General features: G+C 40.1%; 2 pseudogenes; one reads left to right on the plus strand and one right to left on the minus strand.

Moving 5' to 3' along the window:
• Positions 1-1,578, minus strand: part of LOC102862227 — a 43,057-nt pseudogene extending 41,479 nt beyond the window's left edge.
• A 284-nt stretch (positions 1,579-1,862) lies between these two features.
• The window catches only part of LOC102862634, a 17,821-nt pseudogene continuing 10,028 nt past the window's right edge, over positions 1,863-9,655 (plus strand).

Raw genomic sequence — 9,655 nt, forward strand, 5'->3', positions numbered from 1 at the left:
TTTTTGGATAATTTTCAGTAAAATCTTGCTTGCGTGTGAAATCAGTGATATTGTTCTGTAGTTTCCACATTCTGTTGGGTCACCTTTCTTTGGGATAGGAACAAATATCAATCTCTTCCAGTCAGTTGGCCAAGTGGTCGTTCTGGATTGGTGGTTGGAAGTTTGTTACCCTTACAAATAGCCCCTTATACCTTTACAAGGAAGAAGAATTCCACTTTATGGCAGTTGACTAATCAGGGTGTGATTTACCACAGGTAAGGGTTATTGGCTAGAAACTACTCAAGCGGGTGGGGTGGGGGTAGCTTTCCTTTACCAGAAACTGAGTTTCTGATACCTGGTTCTTACATTCCCCACTGGTTTTTCTTAATAAATCAAACCATTGATTTATCCGTTTCAGTGAGGTACTGATAATGAGTTTGAGCCATAAAGATTTTAAAGATTTTCATACGAGTTTGGATGAGGTTAACTAAGTACCTGAAAATGCAGGGCCACCTAAATCTATGGGGAAGCAATGGGGACGGCAGCCTTGTCTCATTTCTAACTGCATGTGTCATAATGACACTCTGAATGAGGCATGATTGTAGTGTTACACTTTTAAAAAAACTAAAACTGAGATATGAAGTGACTTTCACAGAGACATAAAAGTAATAAATGACACAGTTAAGGACTTCTGTCCCATTTGATAATTTCTTCATTCCCATCTGGGTAGAGAATCTTGTATATTACTAGGCTCTGATATCCTACCCAAGGAAGTTTCTGTGAGACATTTTCAATATGAGGAATTATGGCTTCAGTGGTTAGAACACCCAAGGGTCAGTCGGGGGTGGGGAGAATGGGAGTTTACCTGTAGGTTCTTTATCCTTTTGCTTGACTCTTCGGTGACACTTAAAAGACAAAAAAAATTAGAATGTGAAATAGTAACCCAATTTCCTTTTTCTTGTCCCAAATTAACCAAAATTTATAAATATTTCCCAATGGTTTTCTATATTCCAGCTGTGACATTTCCTTACCTTTTCATTCTTCACTCTACCTTTTTCATGCAAACATTTCCTGTCTCTTCTTATTTCTGAATAACTTCTAGACCCTTTTGCGTTCTGTGCCTTCCATCCCCAGTTCCAGGTTGAGCTCTGTGAGGAGTTTAGGATGGAACAGGAGGATATAGGGAATAAATTAAAGAGTAGGTAGTTCCTGTAGTCCAAGGACCTCAGCTATTCAAAGCCCATCAACTAAAATAATCCTTCAAATTTATAGCTAATCCAGCAGATAGTGAAGAACTTTCCCTCTTCGAAAAGACCTAGGGGACTATGTATAACAGGAGTAAGTCAATGACACATCCTCTAGGAATTTGAATAGTAAGACTTTTCACTGAATGTGAGTGAAAGTGGAAGGATAAAATGTGCTTGATTGAGGCTTAATTGCTCAATCATGGTCAGGTTTTCCCCCTACCTTGTTAGGCTTCCAAAGTAATCCTTGCTGGCTCTTTTTAATTCGCCAGATAATTAGTACAATTATGAAGACAGAACCATAGGTATATAAGGGATATCCAATGTTCCATAGAAAAAAGGAAGGGCTCAACATGATCTAAATGTCATCAGTCTTCTGTCTGCCTGGGTTTCCAGGGTCTTGGAAGCTAATACCTCCAGATTCTAGACCTTACATTTCTGCCTCACAGTGGCTAGTACAAACCAGAAGACTGCATAGTAAAGTGTTTAAAGGGCTTGTTTCTTAGCACCCAAAGGTCACCTCCTACATCACAAAACAGGCACAGCATCACAAACCTTCATCACAGATTTAGAGTTTGGATTGTCTGTATGGGTTGCAGAGCATGTATCTGTGTATGACCTACAAGACGTAAAGGTACCATGGTCACAGACAGTACGTACCCATTCTCTTTGCCCTGACAGTCCAACTCTGTCTTTTACAATAATAATTTGGTGACACCGCTCCCCCCTAGATAACTGAGTGTATACATATAGCGTGCCCTATCTGAAATAATGACCAAGTCAGAGGGATTCCTTTAACTACCATACCTTTACTGGGAAAATAAAAAACACATACAAGCAGATAGAAAATAACATCATTGTGTTATGTCTTAGAAGCTGGTGTTACAGGCAATCAGAATTTATTATTGAGAGAATGTGTATGAAGAAAATACAAAGCTTTAGTCCTTTTAGCTAGTATTCTAAGAGTTAAGGAAGAAGACATGTTGAAATGTCCGAGTAAGTTGGTGGACTAGGCTTATGGTAGCCCAGATGTTCTTTAGATTTGAGCATTAATAATTATGGTATTTAAACAATAACAACAACTATCTCATTGTCGTCAAGTTGGAACCAACTCATAGGTTTCCTAAGGCTATAAATCACATGGAAGGAGACTGCCCATCTTTCTCCCAAGGAGCAGCTGGTGGATTCAAATTGCCTGCCTTTCGGTTGTCAGCATAAATCTCTAACCAGTAGGCCTGCAGAGTTCCTTTCAGCTAAGACCCTAGAAAATAAAGATACCAGATACACATGATAACTCTGGAAATTTGAGTTTAAAAGAAAAAGGCACAAAAGTTTCAAACATCCATTGAAGGAAGAAACTGAATGAAAACATCAAATAAGGAAAATACAGAACACAGAATTGTAAACAGGGGATTGCAACCATTTTTAATCTCTGCAGGTGGCTATTGGCTAAGAAACCAAATAAGTCTGTCTTGAAGAGGGTAAAATCAAGTTTCCCCTTGGATGCTAGGATTTTGAAGCTCCAGCTCACATATTCTGGGCACATGGCCAAGAAAAACCATTCCTTGGAGAAGGACATCATGCTTGGAAGGGTGGAGGGACAAGCTCACATATTTTGGGGCACATGGCCAAGAAGGACCGTTCCTTGGAGAAGGACATCATGTTTGAAAGGGTGGAGGGACAGCACAGGAGATGAAGACCCTCGATGAGATGAATTGATACAGTCACTGGAGCAATGGGAGTAGGTGTGTCAGAGTCAGTGAGACTGGCTCAGGACAGGGCAGGCTTCAGAACTGTTGTACATAGGTTCAGTATGAGTCACAGGCAACTTGACGGCACATAACAACAACAGCAAAAATCTGGCCAGTTTGGGAACCTGGACTGTCAGCAGTGTCCTCACCAGCAACTGACTCATGAAAAGAAAGGTATGCTCTCCCCCTCCTTCCTCTCTATACTCTCTGGGAGATCAGTTGAGTTTCTTGCCTACCACTAGCCACTAGGTAGCTAGTAGTATTCCCCTGGCCCAACTCCTCCTGAGGCCAGCCTTCACCAATATATTTGTGCGCAACTCTACACTCAAACACTTTATCCTGGAGCCAGTGGACTTGGCTTTGCTAACACCATCCTGGAACTAGTGGACTGGGCTATTTCAACACTGAAGTCAGCTCCTGTATTAGTGCAGGCACCACCTCTGACTGACGTCCTTGCCTCTCACTGGGCTTGCATGGATACTTCTCTTGGCACATGCCATGGCCACTTTTGGAGCAGTACACCCTCCATGGAGTATACCATCCTTGGGCATTTTAGGTTGGCAGTGACTGTCTCTTTACACTAGCCATGTTGGACTGGGTACATTTCTCCTGGGCTGAAAGGAACCATCCCTTGTCACGTTCCTCTGTGACCAGCACAAACTCTATCCCATGCTGGAGAGGTGCTGTGTGGCCTTGGTGCACATTTTGAGATCTCTCAGATGAGGAGAAATTCTAATCTGACTGGACACCCAAACACTTGCTGCTGCTTTAGGAAGCACACTATCCCAGGCCAGACATCTTAACTTTCATTCAGCACAACAGTGGCAAGAGCACAAACCAGGTAAGTGCTCCAGGTTCTCGCCTTCTTCCTGTCATTTAGCCTCTTGGGATATGTATAGGTTTTGTACAAACACAATTTAGTGTTATGTGATACCCATTCTTCTCAATTTTATCCATAGTTTATTATGATCCACATAGTCATGTGCCTTTGCATGTTGTTGTTGTTGTTTAATGCCGTCGAGTCATAAAAAACAAATAGACATTCTTCTTATAGTCTCTGCTTTCACTCAGGACTCATATGACATCAGCAATGATATTTCATTGCAACTAGAAGTTGTTCAGAATCACTGAAGGCAAAAAATAAGGTCCCAAGAACTGATGGACTACCAATTGACAAAACACAATATAAATGAAAGATTGTATAAAACACAATGTGCATAAATGAAATACAGTATAGACAAATTCTTGTATGCAAACCAACTTTTAAAAACCAGGAAAAAAGGAGAGACAGTAAGACTTATCTTTGATTTTTCAGTAGAAACTGTCCAGGTAGGAATGAAATGAGATGACACATATAAAACTGAAAGGGGGGAAAGTGCCAGCCAAGAATTATATATACCCAGCAAAACTAGCCCTCAAATATGGTGAAACTGAGGCATTTGTGAAACAACAGGAATTTGTGAAAACCAGCTCAATCTTATGTGAAATACTAAAGGGAATTCTTTGGACCAAAAGCACAGATAACAACCAAAATTAACATGTATAACAATAGTAATCATAAACTAACTCAGACATAGAAATACAAAGTAAAATAAACTTAAGAGAGTAAAAATAGGGAAACCAGTATCATTCCATAAACAAAAATAACTCTTGTCCTGTGTCATCAAGTGGAACTGACTCATAGCTAACCCTCCAACATGTTTTTAGAGGCTGTTAATTGCACAAGAGGAGATTGCCCATCTTTCTCCTGAGAAACAACTGGTGGATCCATCAAGCAAAATAAGTCAGTCACAAAAGGTCTAGAGAAAGGTTTACGTGTGGAGAGAATCAGTCTAGTATGTTTATGGGGATTGGAGAGACACAGAAAATTAATAGACAATGAACACTTTATTGGAATGGGTGAATGGAAGGACAAATGTGGAATGAATGGACAACCAGACACATAGTATGTATTATAATTAACTTTATGGAGCAAAATATAGATGAATGATTGACTGGAAAGGACAAAAAAATCCAAACAATATGCTTTGTAAACATTCACAAAAGTCACCATAAAAAAGTTTTGTTTTTTTAAAGTAATCCTTAAGGACTTCTCCCAAAGGATTTTTCCCAATGCAATATGTCTCAATTTCTTAACTGCTGCTACTGTGGTTCAAGGAAATCTCTAACAACTTCAATTTTTTCTCCATCTATCATGAGGTTGCCTATTGGCACAGTGGTGAGAATTTTTGTTTTCTTCTTGTTGATATGTAATCTATACTGAAGGCTAGTCTTCTGTTTTCTTTAGTAAAGGCTTCAAGTCTTCACTTTCTGCAAGCAAGATTGGTTCATCTGCATAATGCAGGTTGTTGATCTATCTATAATCCTTATGCCATATTCTTCTTTATTTAGCCCAGATTCTGAAATTATTTGCTCAGACTGAATAGGTATGGAGAAAGGATACAACCCTTGACACATACTTTTCCTGATTTTAAACCATGCAGTGTTTCCTTGTTCCATGTGTGCAATTTCTTCCTGGTTTATGTACAGGTTTCTTATGAGCACAATTAAGTGTTCTGGGATTCCCATTCCTCTAAATTTTATTCATAATCCACATAGTTAAATGCCTTTGTGTAGTCAACAAAACACAAGTAAACATGTTTTTTTCTTCTATTTTTCTACTTTCAGCCATGATCCAGCTGAAATCAGAAATGATATCCCTGTTGCACAACCTCTTCTGAATCCAGCTCATATTTCCGGCAATTCCCTGTTCATGTACTGTTCTAGCCATTAATAATATTTTCAGCAAGATTTTACTTGTATGTGATATTAATGATAGTGTGCCCTAATTTCTTCACTCTGTTGAATCACTTGTTGCTTTCTTTTTCCAGTGGGCACAAATATGGATCTCTTCCAGACAGATGGCCAGGTAGCACTCTTCTAAATCTTTTGGCATAGTCTAGAGAGTAGTTTCAGGGCTGCATTTGAAAAATACAAAAATTTGGTTTTGTCCATGCTATTGGGTTTTTTTCCCTGGCAAATTCATAACACAGTCAAAACAAAAGTTTGTGATTTTCTCACAAATGAAAGTATTTAGATACTTTTAATCTATTTTATGTAATAATATGGAGGCTAGGATTTTAGCTCCCTTTCACATACTTTAGGCATGTGTCCTTGGAGAAGGACATCATGTTTGGAAGGGTGGATAGACAGTGCAGGAGAGGAACACCTAGAGGAGATGGATTGATACAGTGACTGGGGCAATAGGAGTTTGTGTGTTGGAAATTAGTGAAACTAACTCAGGACTGGGCAGGGTTCAGAGCTGCTGTACATAGGGTCAGTATGGGTTGCAGGTGACTCGATGGCACATAACAAAAACAATGACATGCTCATAATTTTCTTTTTGTAGTTGTACAATCTTCCTTCATTAGACTATTGATGGGTGTGCCATCGAGTCAGAACAGACTCCTAACTGAGCTTCCAGGGAGTTTTCAGAGGCAGTAAACTAAGTAGGAGGAGACAGCCCATCTTTCTCATGAGGAGCAGCTGGTGGATTCAGACCTCTGGGATGGCAGTGTAGTTCCTTTCATATGGCTATAACACAATCTTCAGTTTCCTATTCATGAGTATTTAGTTATTTATGATCTTTTTTATTTCACCAATAATGTTGACATAGTAGGCTCATATATACATAGTAGACTGCATTCAGCAAATATCTGTAAAATCAGCAAGAAATTTAATGAGAGTTATTAAAATGCTATAAATTAATTAAACAGGGCAGAATCTGTATTTCAGGGGCCCAGGGCAAACAACGAGTGCCTCTGCATCTTACAGACAAGCTCTACTGGGCCAACTGCAATCACATCATGCAATCACTGATAATATGATGTTTCATAACTGTTGCTGGGCTTCTGTGAGAAGTCACAGCACTGTAGCTCTTAATGAAAATTCAACCCAGGCCCCAGGGTTCCAAAGATCTTAGCATGATTTTGGTCTCATTAATATTAGAGTTCTGCAAGCTTATTTTGTAAATAATTAAACAACACCTCTCACACCTCATCCTCTTGAGCTGGAATCAGGAAGAAAGTTTACTCAGTACTTAGAAATCTCAGGTAGCTCATTTCAATTTAGGATGGCCATGTTTTCACTGGCTGACTAGAGCCAGTGTTGCTATGCTAGATAAATGGAGTGAATAAAGAGACTCTCACATTAAAGGTGGAAACCAATTTGGAACTATGAGTAAGGAGTTGTGCTGCTAATACAAAGACAGGCAATCCAAATCCACCAGCTGCTCTGTGGGAGAAAGATGGGCAGTCTCTTCCTGTGTAGTTTACAGCCTGTAAAAATCCACTAGATGGTCAACTATGAATTGGTTCTGATTTGACAGCACATAACACATATATTTTATGTAAGTATACATACATGTCATAATGAAATGAAAGCAATGTGTTTGCACTTTATTAGAATGAGAGAGCTGGGGCGGAGCCTTCTAAAAGGGCTGCTCCTCAGCCTCTCCAAAACGACTTTTTTTTTTGCAACTTGTCTTTAGAAGCTATGAAGAGAAAAGAACACAGAAGCTCAGCTGTCCTAGTGGTAAGGAGTTGAGCTGCCAACTCAAAGACAGCAGTTCAAATCTACTAGTTGCTGCTTGGGCAAAAGATGGGCAATCTTCTCCGTGTGATTGACAGCCTCTGAAAATTCTCTGAGGGTCAGCTCTGTATAGTCAGTCCTGACTTGACAGCAAACAGCAAGGGGAGGGGATCCTAGCTATCATCTTATTCTTTCTTTCTCAGCTCCTACTATAGAGCTTCTTTCTCTTCCTACTCTGCCATTGTAAATAATCCCACCAAATCATCAAATAGGTCTCTGTTTTATACACATAAATGTATAAGCACACACACACACACACACACACACACACACACACACACACACACACACACACACACACACACACACACACACACACACACACACGATAGTCAGAGCTCTTAGTGCTTGACAAACACCTCTAGTCAGTTTCCTTCGCTGCATCAGTGCCAAAGAAGGATCAGGTTGTCCCTGGCTTTCATTTCCTCTGAGCTGTACAGCCGATTCTAACTTCTTGTCCCATTGAAGTGTTGTTGTGGGTTGTTTTTTTTTAAGCCCTTCTCACAATACTATAAATTGCCATCCACATTCTTCTTAAAAAATTCTTTTCCAAAAAAAAGGTGATTTGACAGTGTGGGAATTACTGAATATTACTAATATCACACTAGTAAAATCCTGCTGAAGATTATCATGAAATGATTGGAACAGTACATTAACAGAGAACTACCAGAAGTACAAGCTGGGTTTAGAAGAGGCTGTGGTACTAGAGACATTATCGCCAATGTAAGATGGATCTTGGCAGAAAGCAAAGAGTACCAGAGGAATGTCTATCTGGGTTTTATTGACTCTGCAAAGACATTTGACTGTGTGGACACAACAAATTGTGTCTAACCTAGAGGAAAATGGGAATCCTGGAATACTTGATTGTGCTTATGTAAAACCTATACTTGGAGGAAGCAGTCCTTAGAACAGAGCAAGGAAATACTGCTTGGTTCAGAATCAGAAAGAGACTGAGGGCATCAGGGATGTGTCCTGTCTCCATACCTTTTCAATCTATATGCAGAACAGATCTTTCAGGAAGCTGGGCTTTATGAGGAGGAATGTGGCATTAGGATTGGAGGAAGACTCATCAACAACCTACATTATGCAGATGACACAACTTTGCTTGCGGAAACTGAGGAGTACCTGAAACACCTGCTGCAGAAGGTCAAGGACTGTAGTCTCCAATATGGATTAAAGCTCAATATCAAGAAGACAAAGATTCTTACCATGGAGGCCTATTGGCAGCACCAAGATAGATGGAGAAAATATTGAGGCTGTTTAACAGTTACAGTTTGCTCAGCTCTACAATCAACACTCGTGGCACCATCATTCAGGAAATCAAAAGACTGGAAAAATCTGCTGTCAGGGACCTCTCCAGAGTTCTGAAATGCAATGATGTCAGACTAGAGACCAAGGTCTGCCTGATCCAGGCCATGGCCTTTGCAATTACTTGCCATGCATCAGAGAGCTGGACAATAACTAAGGATGACAGAAGATGAATCAATGTCTTCAAGTTGTGGTGCTAGAGAAGGGTCTTGAACATACTATGGACCACCAAAAAAAAATAAATAAAATAAACAAGTCTTTTTTGGAGAGGGTGAAACCAAGTTTCTCCTTGGAGACAAGGATTTTGAAGCTTTGTCTCACGTTCTTTGGGTACGTGGCCAGGAAGGACTGTTTCTTGGAGAAGGACATCATGCTTGGACGGGTGGAGGGATGGCACTGAAGAAGACGACTCCAGATGAGATGGATTGGTACAGCACCTGGGGCAATGGGGGTAGGTGTGTCAGAATCAGTGACGCTGGTGTCCAATCAGGACAGCGCAGGCTTCAGAGCTGCTGTACAGCTATGGGTTGCAGGTGACTCATTTGTCTATTTTTTTAATTAAATTTTATTCGTTTTAATGAACATTTACAGGGATTTTGGGTTTTCATTCCTTCATTGCTGTACCATTCTCTCTACCCTCCTCCCCAGTTTGTTCTTCTTCCCCGCCATCCGAATGTCTGTTTTAATTGTCCAATTGCCACAGTGCTTGTCAAAGTCAGTTCTGATTAATCTCCTTTGTCGGTG

This window comes from Elephantulus edwardii, unplaced genomic scaffold, assembly GCF_000299155.1.
Source record: "Elephantulus edwardii isolate Elephantulus edwardi_28Jun2011 unplaced genomic scaffold, EleEdw1.0 scaffold00232, whole genome shotgun sequence".
Classification (NCBI taxonomy): domain Eukaryota; kingdom Metazoa; phylum Chordata; class Mammalia; order Macroscelidea; family Macroscelididae; genus Elephantulus; species Elephantulus edwardii.